Below are 11,257 nucleotides of genomic sequence, written 5' to 3' on the forward strand. Positions count from 1 at the left end.
CAAAACAACCTTCAGAACCCCAGTCACTCTTCACTCCTGTCATCATTGGCTGTTTAAAAAACTTTATTTATAAAACCAAAAATTAACATTCAAAGTGCAGCACAGGAAGGACACTTAGAACAATGTCTTGGGTATTTCATATAAAAGAGTTTGAAAACATTCAGAGCAAACAGAGTATTTAAAAAATAAAAAATAAACAATAACAAGACAAGGCACAGGAAGTGTGAAGAAAGCTTCAGGAATATCTCTGTCGGTAGAATACAGACAGTAACAACCCGATGATAACATTAGATAACTAGTTCAATAGGTCATCTCCTCCTCCAGCCGGCTCTCTCTCTCTCTCTCTCTCTCTCTCTCTCTCTCTCTCTCTCTCTCTCTCTCTCTCTCTCTCTCTCTCTCTCTCTCTGTCTGTCTGTCTGTCTGTCTGTCTGTCTGTCTGTCTGTCTGTCTGTCTGTCTGTCTGTCTGTCTGTCTGTCTGTCTGTCTGTCTGTCTGTCTGTCTGTCTGTCTGTCTGTCTGTCTGTCTGTCTGTCTGTCTGTCTGTCTGTCTGTCTGTCTGTCTGTCTGTCTGTCTGTCTGTCTGTCTGTCTGTCTGTCTGTCTGTCTGTCTGTCTGTCTGTCTGTCTGTCTGAATGGAGCCTGGGGACGCTAGAGCTCTGACTTCTCATTCTGAATTCTAGTCACTATTTTACCTTCCCGAGATGTGCACTTCCTAAAGAACGAACTTCTTCAGGACCAAATATCATGCCTTCATACAACCAGTTATGTACGGGGAAGGGGGGCGGGGGAGACCTAGTCAGTTGTCCAACTGAATGTATTCAACTGAAATGTGTCTTCCACATTTAACCCAACCCCTCTGAATCAGAGCTGCCTTAATCCACATCCACGTCTTCGGCGCCCGGGGAACAGTATCCGGGTTGGGGTCAATTCCATTTCAATTCAGGAAGTACAATGAAGTTAATATTCTCTTCAATGAGGAAACTGGTTTACTTTCTGAATGGAACTGAAATTGAGCCCAACCCTGCTTAGTACTCCTCTAGAACTTCCCAGTATAACATTTAAAGACACGCTCAAAATAAGGAAAACACAACAGTCTACATAAGTGCTATTTAAATATAGGAAGAAATGTAAACAAAAGACCAGAATACTGGAAAGACAGTTTGAAAATGTCGAGAACAGACAGCAAGGTGGGTTCTGTGTAAACAACCAGATTGTTAGGCCTCTACTTACTAGTTGGTCCCCCACCCCTTTCTTCTGGACACAATAACCCCCATCCCCACTGGTTAGGGGTCAAAGGTTAGGGATCAGAGGTCATAGAGTATTCAGAGTGATCAGCCTGAGATGAACACACATTGACCGTCCAGCACTGCTTCAGTGGTGATACAGCGGCTTGGGTTGCAGTGGAGAAAAGGATGAGTCCATGAGTCCTGAGGAACCACGTTCAGCAGCTTCTGACAGAACACGGTCAACAAGCAAGAACCCCATCTCTACTAGTATACCCTTTACACCCTTTCATCACCACCAGTACTAGTAGTAGTAGAAACCCATCTCTACTAGTACACCCTTTCATCACCAGCAGTAGCAGTACTAGTAGTAGTAGAAACCCATTTCTACTAGTACACCCTTTACACCCTTTCATCACCACCAGTACTAGTAGTAGTAGAAACCCATCTCTACTAGTACACCCTTTCATCACCAGCAGTAGCAGTACTAGTAGTAGTAGAAACCCATTTCTACTAGTACACCCTTTCATCACCAGCAATAGCAGTACTAGTAATAGTAGAAACCCATCTCTACTAGTACACCCTTTCATCACCATCAGTAGCAGTACTAGTAGTAGTAGAAACCCATCTCTACTAGTACACCCTTTACACCCTTTCATCACCACCAGTAGCAGTACTAGTAGTAGTAGAACTAGTAGCAGTACTAGTAGTAGTAGAACTAGTAGCAGTACTAGTAGTAGTAGCAGTACTAGTAGTAGTAGCAGTACTAGTAGTAGTAGAACTAGTAGCAGTACTAGTAGTAGTAGAACTAGTAGCAGTACTAGTAGTAGTAGCAGTACTAGTAGTAGTAGAACTAGTAGCAGTACTAGTAGTAGTAGAAACCCATCTCTACTAGTACACCCTTTACACCCTTTCATCACCATCAGTAGCAGTACTAGTAGTAGTAGAACCCCATCTCTACTAGTACACCCTTTCATCATCAGCAGTAGCAGTACTAGTAGTAGTAGAAACCCATCTCTACTAGTACACCCTTTACACCCTTTCATCACCATCAGTAGCAGTACTAGTAGTAGTAGAAACCCATCTCTACTAGTACACCCTTTCATCATCAGCAGTAGCAGTACTAGTAGTAGTAGAACTAGTAGCAGTACTAGTAGTAGTAGAAACCCATCTCTACTAGTACACCCTTTACACCCTTTCATCACCATCAGTAGCAGTACTAGTAGTAGTAGAAACCCATCTCTACTAGTACACCCTTTCATCATCAGCAGTAGCAGTACTAGTAGTAGTAGAAACCCATCTCTACTAGTACACCCTTTACACCCTTTCATCACCATCAGTAGCAGTACTAGTAGTAGTAGAAACCCATCTCTACTAGTACACCCTTTCATCACCAGCAGTAGCAGTACTAGTAGTAGTAGAAACCCATCTCTACTAGTACACCCTTTCATCATCAGCAGTAGCAGTACTAGTAGTAGTAGAAACCCATCTCTACTAGTACACCCTTTCATCATCACCAGTAGCAGTACTAGTAGTAGTAGAAACCCATCTCTACTAGTACACCCTTTACACCCTTTCATCACCAGCAGTAGCAGTACTAGTAATAGTAGAAACCCATCTCTACTAGTACACCCTTTACACCCTTTCATCACCACCAGTAGCAGTACTAGTAGTAGTAGCAGTACTAGTAGCAGTAGAAACCCATCTCTACTAGTACACCCTTTCATCATCACCAGTAGCAGTACTAGTAGTAGTAGAACCCCATCTCTACTAGTACACCCTTTACACCCTTTCATCACCAGCAGTAGCAGTACAAGTAGTAGTAGAACCCCATCTCTACTAGTACACCCTTTCATCATCAGCAGTAGCAGTACTAGTAGTAGTAGAACTAGTAGCAGTACTAGTAGTAGTAGAAACCCATCTCTACTAGTACACCCTTTACACCCTTTCATCACCAGCAGTAGCAGTACTAGTAGTAGTAGAACCCCATCTCTACTAGTACACCCTTTCATCATCAGCAGTAGCAGTACTAGTAGTAGTAGAAACCCATCTCTACTAGTACACCCTTTACACCCTTTCATCACCATCAGTAGCAGTACTAGTAGTAGTAGAACCCCATCTCTACTAGTACACCCTTTCATCATCAGCAGTAGCAGTACTACTAGTAGTAGAACCCCATCTCTACTAGTACACCCTTTCATCATCAGCAGTAGCAGTACTAGTAGTAGTAGAAACCCATCTCTACTAGTACACTCTTTCATCATCAGCAGTAGCAGTACTAGTAGTAGTAGAAACCCATCTCTACTAGTACACCCTTTCATCATCAGCAGTAGCAGTACTAGTAGTAGTAGAAACCCATCTCTACTAGTACACCCTTTACACCCTTTCATCACCAGCAGTAGCAGTACTAGTAGTAGTAGAACCCCATCTCTACTAGTATACCCTTTACACCCTTTCATCACCACCAGTACTAGTAGTAGTAGTAGTAGAAACCCATCTCTACTAGTACACCCTTTCATCATCAGCAGTAGCAGTACTAGTAGTAGTAGAAACCCATCTCTACTAGTATACCCTTTACACCCTTTCATCACCAGCAGTAGCAGTACTAGTAGTAGTAGAAACCCATTTCTACTAGTACACCCTTTCATCACCAGCAATAGCAGTACTAGTAATAGTAGAAACCCATCTCTACTAGTACACCCTTTCATCACCATCAGTAGCAGTACTAGTAGTAGTAGAAACCCATCTCTACTAGTACACCCTTTACACCCTTTCATCACCACCAGTAGCAGTACTAGTAGTAGTAGAACTAGTAGCAGTACTAGTAGTAGTAGAACTAGTAGCAGTACTAGTAGTAGTAGCAGTACTAGTAGTAGTAGCAGTACTAGTAGTAGTAGAACTAGTAGCAGTACTAGTAGTAGTAGAACTAGTAGCAGTACTAGTAGTAGTAGCAGTACTAGTAGTAGTAGAACTAGTAGCAGTACTAGTAGTAGTAGAAACCCATCTCTACTAGTACACCCTTTACACCCTTTCATCACCAGCAGTAGCAGTACTAGTAGTAGTAGAACCCCATCTCTACTAGTACACCCTTTCATCATCAGCAGTAGCAGTACTAGTAGTAGTAGAAACCCATCTCTACTAGTACACCCTTTACACCCTTTCATCACCATCAGTAGCAGTACTAGTAGTAGTAGAAACCCATCTCTACTAGTACACCCTTTCATCATCAGCAGTAGCAGTACTAGTAGTAGTAGAACTAGTAGCAGTACTAGTAGTAGTAGAAACCCATCTCTACTAGTACACCCTTTACACCCTTTCATCACCATCAGTAGCAGTACTAGTAGTAGTAGAAACCCATCTCTACTAGTACACCCTTTCATCATCAGCAGTAGCAGTACTAGTAGTAGTAGAAACCCATCTCTACTAGTACACCCTTTACACCCTTTCATCACCATCAGTAGCAGTACTAGTAGTAGTAGAAACCCATCTCTACTAGTACACCCTTTCATCACCAGCAGTAGCAGTACTAGTAGTAGTAGAAACCCATCTCTACTAGTACACCCTTTCATCATCAGCAGTAGCAGTACTAGTAGTAGTAGAAACCCATCTCTACTAGTACACCCTTTCATCATCACCAGTAGCAGTACTAGTAGTAGTAGAAACCCATCTCTACTAGTACACCCTTTACACCCTTTCATCACCAGCAGTAGCAGTACTAGTAATAGTAGAAACCCATCTCTACTAGTACACCCTTTACACCCTTTCATCACCACCAGTAGCAGTACTAGTAGTAGTAGCAGTACTAGTAGCAGTAGAAACCCATCTCTACTAGTACACCCTTTCATCATCACCAGTAGCAGTACTAGTAGTAGTAGAACCCCATCTCTACTAGTACACCCTTTACACCCTTTCATCACCAGCAGTAGCAGTACAAGTAGTAGTAGAACCCCATCTCTACTAGTACACCCTTTCATCATCAGCAGTAGCAGTACTAGTAGTAGTAGAACTAGTAGCAGTACTAGTAGTAGTAGAAACCCATCTCTACTAGTACACCCTTTACACCCTTTCATCACCAGCAGTAGCAGTACTAGTAGTAGTAGAACCCCATCTCTACTAGTACACCCTTTCATCATCAGCAGTAGCAGTACTAGTAGTAGTAGAAACCCATCTCTACTAGTACACCCTTTACACCCTTTCATCACCATCAGTAGCAGTACTAGTAGTAGTAGAACCCCATCTCTACTAGTACACCCTTTCATCATCAGCAGTAGCAGTACTACTAGTAGTAGAACCCCATCTCTACTAGTACACCCTTTCATCATCAGCAGTAGCAGTACTAGTAGTAGTAGAACTAGTAGCAGTACTAGTAGTAGTAGAAACCCATCTCTACTAGTACACCCTTTACACCCTTTCATCACCATCAGTAGCAGTACTAGTAGTAGTAGAAACCCATCTCTACTAGTACACCCTTTCATCACCAGCAGTAGCAGTACTAGTAGTAGTAGAAACCCATCTCTACTAGTACACCCTTTCATCATCAGCAGTAGCAGTACTAGTAGTAGTAGAAACCCATCTCTACTAGTACACCCTTTCATCATCACCAGTAGCAGTACTAGTAGTAGTAGAAACCCATCTCTACTAGTACACCCTTTACACCCTTTCATCACCAGCAGTAGCAGTACTAGTAATAGTAGAAACCCATCTCTACTAGTACACCCTTTACACCCTTTCATCACCACCAGTAGCAGTACTAGTAGTAGTAGCAGTACTAGTAGCAGTAGAAACCCATCTCTACTAGTACACCCTTTCATCATCACCAGTAGCAGTACTAGTAGTAGTAGAACCCCATCTCTACTAGTACACCCTTTACACCCTTTCATCACCAGCAGTAGCAGTACAAGTAGTAGTAGAACCCCATCTCTACTAGTACACCCTTTCATCATCAGCAGTAGCAGTACTAGTAGTAGTAGAACTAGTAGCAGTACTAGTAGTAGTAGAAACCCATCTCTACTAGTACACCCTTTACACCCTTTCATCACCAGCAGTAGCAGTACTAGTAGTAGTAGAACCCCATCTCTACTAGTACACCCTTTCATCATCAGCAGTAGCAGTACTAGTAGTAGTAGAAACCCATCTCTACTAGTACACCCTTTACACCCTTTCATCACCATCAGTAGCAGTACTAGTAGTAGTAGAACCCCATCTCTACTAGTACACCCTTTCATCATCAGCAGTAGCAGTACTACTAGTAGTAGAACCCCATCTCTACTAGTACACCCTTTCATCATCAGCAGTAGCAGTACTAGTAGTAGTAGAACTAGTAGCAGTACTAGTAGTAGTAGAAACCCATCTCTACTAGTACACCCTTTACACCCTTTCATCACCATCAGTAGCAGTACTAGTAGTAGTAGAAACCCATCTCTACTAGTACACCCTTTCATCACCAGCAGTAGCAGTACTAGTAGTAGTAGAAACCCATCTCTACTAGTACACCCTTTCATCATCAGCAGTAGCAGTACTAGTAGTAGTAGAAACCCATCTCTACTAGTACACCCTTTCATCATCACCAGTAGCAGTACTAGTAGTAGTAGAAACCCATCTCTACTAGTACACCCTTTACACCCTTTCATCACCAGCAGTAGCAGTACTAGTAATAGTAGAAACCCATCTCTACTAGTACACCCTTTACACCCTTTCATCACCACCAGTAGCAGTACTAGTAGTAGTAGCAGTACTAGTAGCAGTAGAAACCCATCTCTACTAGTACACCCTTTCATCATCACCAGTAGCAGTACTAGTAGTAGTAGAACCCCATCTCTACTAGTACACCCTTTACACCCTTTCATCACCAGCAGTAGCAGTACAAGTAGTAGTAGAACCCCATCTCTACTAGTACACCCTTTCATCATCAGCAGTAGCAGTACTAGTAGTAGTAGAACTAGTAGCAGTACTAGTAGTAGTAGAAACCCATCTCTACTAGTACACCCTTTACACCCTTTCATCACCAGCAGTAGCAGTACTAGTAGTAGTAGAACCCCATCTCTACTAGTACACCCTTTCATCATCAGCAGTAGCAGTACTAGTAGTAGTAGAAACCCATCTCTACTAGTACACCCTTTACACCCTTTCATCACCATCAGTAGCAGTACTAGTAGTAGTAGAACCCCATCTCTACTAGTACACCCTTTCATCATCAGCAGTAGCAGTACTACTAGTAGTAGAACCCCATCTCTACTAGTACACCCTTTCATCATCAGCAGTAGCAGTACTAGTAGTAGTAGAAACCCATCTCTACTAGTACACTCTTTCATCATCAGCAGTAGCAGTACTAGTAGTAGTAGAAACCCATCTCTACTAGTACACCCTTTCATCATCAGCAGTAGCAGTACTAGTAGTAGTAGAAACCCATCTCTACTAGTACACCCTTTACACCCTTTCATCACCAGCAGTAGCAGTACTAGTAGTAGTAGAACCCCATCTCTACTAGTATACCCTTTACACCCTTTCATCACCACCAGTACTAGTAGTAGTAGTAGTAGAAACCCATCTCTACTAGTACACCCTTTCATCATCAGCAGTAGCAGTACTAGTAGTAGTAGAAACCCATCTCTACTAGTATACCCTTTACACCCTTTCATCACCAGCAGTAGCAGTACTAGTAGTAGTAGAAACCCATTTCTACTAGTACACCCTTTCATCACCAGCAATAGCAGTACTAGTAATAGTAGAAACCCATCTCTACTAGTACACCCTTTCATCACCATCAGTAGCAGTACTAGTAGTAGTAGAAACCCATCTCTACTAGTACACCCTTTACACCCTTTCATCACCACCAGTAGCAGTACTAGTAGTAGTAGAACTAGTAGCAGTACTAGTAGTAGTAGAACTAGTAGCAGTACTAGTAGTAGTAGCAGTACTAGTAGTAGTAGCAGTACTAGTAGTAGTAGAACTAGTAGCAGTACTAGTAGTAGTAGAACTAGTAGCAGTACTAGTAGTAGTAGCAGTACTAGTAGTAGTAGAACTAGTAGCAGTACTAGTAGTAGTAGAAACCCATCTCTACTAGTACACCCTTTACACCCTTTCATCACCAGCAGTAGCAGTACTAGTAGTAGTAGAACCCCATCTCTACTAGTACACCCTTTCATCATCAGCAGTAGCAGTACTAGTAGTAGTAGAAACCCATCTCTACTAGTACACCCTTTACACCCTTTCATCACCATCAGTAGCAGTACTAGTAGTAGTAGAAACCCATCTCTACTAGTACACCCTTTCATCATCAGCAGTAGCAGTACTAGTAGTAGTAGAACTAGTAGCAGTACTAGTAGTAGTAGAAACCCATCTCTACTAGTACACCCTTTACACCCTTTCATCACCATCAGTAGCAGTACTAGTAGTAGTAGAAACCCATCTCTACTAGTACACCCTTTCATCATCAGCAGTAGCAGTACTAGTAGTAGTAGAAACCCATCTCTACTAGTACACCCTTTACACCCTTTCATCACCATCAGTAGCAGTACTAGTAGTAGTAGAAACCCATCTCTACTAGTACACCCTTTCATCACCAGCAGTAGCAGTACTAGTAGTAGTAGAAACCCATCTCTACTAGTACACCCTTTCATCATCAGCAGTAGCAGTACTAGTAGTAGTAGAAACCCATCTCTACTAGTACACCCTTTCATCATCACCAGTAGCAGTACTAGTAGTAGTAGAAACCCATCTCTACTAGTACACCCTTTACACCCTTTCATCACCAGCAGTAGCAGTACTAGTAATAGTAGAAACCCATCTCTACTAGTACACCCTTTACACCCTTTCATCACCACCAGTAGCAGTACTAGTAGTAGTAGCAGTACTAGTAGCAGTAGAAACCCATCTCTACTAGTACACCCTTTCATCATCACCAGTAGCAGTACTAGTAGTAGTAGAACCCCATCTCTACTAGTACACCCTTTACACCCTTTCATCACCAGCAGTAGCAGTACAAGTAGTAGTAGAACCCCATCTCTACTAGTACACCCTTTCATCATCAGCAGTAGCAGTACTAGTAGTAGTAGAACTAGTAGCAGTACTAGTAGTAGTAGAAACCCATCTCTACTAGTACACCCTTTACACCCTTTCATCACCAGCAGTAGCAGTACTAGTAGTAGTAGAACCCCATCTCTACTAGTACACCCTTTCATCATCAGCAGTAGCAGTACTAGTAGTAGTAGAAACCCATCTCTACTAGTACACCCTTTACACCCTTTCATCACCATCAGTAGCAGTACTAGTAGTAGTAGAACCCCATCTCTACTAGTACACCCTTTCATCATCAGCAGTAGCAGTACTACTAGTAGTAGAACCCCATCTCTACTAGTACACCCTTTCATCATCAGCAGTAGCAGTACTAGTAGTAGTAGAAACCCATCTCTACTAGTACACCCTTTCATCATCAGCAGTAGCAGTACTAGTAGTAGTAGAAACCCATCTCTACTAGTACACCCTTTCATCATCAGCAGTAGCAGTACTAGTAGTAGTAGAAACCCATCTCTACTAGTACACCCTTTACACCCTTTCATCACCAGCAGTAGCAGTACTAGTAGTAGTAGAAACCCATCTCTACTAGTACACCCTTTCCTCATCACCAGTACTAGTAGTAGTAGAAACCCATCTCTACTAGTACACCCTTTACACCCTTTCATCACCAGCAGTAGCAGTACTAGAAGTAGTAGAAACCCATCTCTACTAGTACACCCTTTCCTCATCACCAGTACTAGTAGTAGTAGAAACCCATCTCTACTAGTACACCCTTTACACCCTTTCATCACCAGCAGTAGCAGTACTAGTAGTAGTAGAAACCCATCTCTACTAGTACACCCTTTCATCACCAGCAGTAGCAGTACTAGTAGTAGTAGAAACCCAACTCTACTAGTACACCCTTTCATCATCAGCAGTAGCAGTACTAGTAGCAGTAGAACCCCATCTCTACTAGTACACCCTTTCATCATCAGCAGTAGCAGTACTAGTAGTAGTAGAAACCCATCTCTACTAGTACACCCTTTACACCCTTTCATCATCAGCAGTAGCAGTACTAGTAGTAGTAGAACTAGTAGCAGTACTAGTAGTAGTAGAAACCCATCTCTACTAGTACACCCATTCATCATCAGCAGTAGCAGTACTAGTAGTAGTAGAAACCCATCTCTACTAGTACACCCTTTACACCCTTTCATCATCAGCAGTAGCAGTACTAGTAGTAGTAGAACTAGTAGCAGTACTAGTAGTAGTAGAAACCCATCTCTACTAGTACACCCTTTCATCATCAGCAGTAGCAGTACTAGTAGTAGTAGAAACCCATCTCTACTAGTACACCCTTTCATCATCACCAGTAGCAGTACTAGTAGTAGTAGAAACCCATCTCTACTAGTACACCCTTTCATCATCACTAGTAGCAGTACTAGTAGTAGTAGAAACCCATCTCTACTAGTACACCCTTTCATCATCACTAGTAGCAGTACTAGTAGTAGTAGAAACCCATCTCTACTAGTACACCCTTTCATCACCAGCAGTAGCAGTACTAGTAGTAGTAGAAACCCATCTCTACTAGTACACCCTTTCATCACCAGCAGTAGCAGTACTAGTAGTAGTAGAAACCCATCTCTACTAGTACACCCTTTAATCATCACCAGTAGCAGTACTAGTAGTAGTAGAAACCCATCTCTACTAGTACACCCTTTCATCATCACCAGTAGTAGCAGTACTAGTAGTAGTAGAAACCCATCTCTACTAGTACACCCTTTACACCCTTTCATCATCATCAGTAGCAGTACTAGTACTAGTAGAAACCCATCTCTACTAGTACACCCTTTCATCATCACCAGTAGTAGCAGTACTAGTAGTAGTAGAAACCCATCTCTACTAGTACACCCTTTCATCATCATCAGTAGCAGTACTAGTAGTAGTAGAAACCCATCTCTACTAGTACACCCTTTCATCATCACTAGTAGCAGTACTAGTAGAAACCCATCTCTACTAGTACACCCTTTCATCATCACTAG

The sequence above is a fragment of the Oncorhynchus gorbuscha genome, unplaced genomic scaffold (assembly GCF_021184085.1).
Source record: "Oncorhynchus gorbuscha isolate QuinsamMale2020 ecotype Even-year unplaced genomic scaffold, OgorEven_v1.0 Un_scaffold_697, whole genome shotgun sequence".
In the NCBI taxonomy this organism is placed as follows: domain Eukaryota; kingdom Metazoa; phylum Chordata; class Actinopteri; order Salmoniformes; family Salmonidae; genus Oncorhynchus; species Oncorhynchus gorbuscha.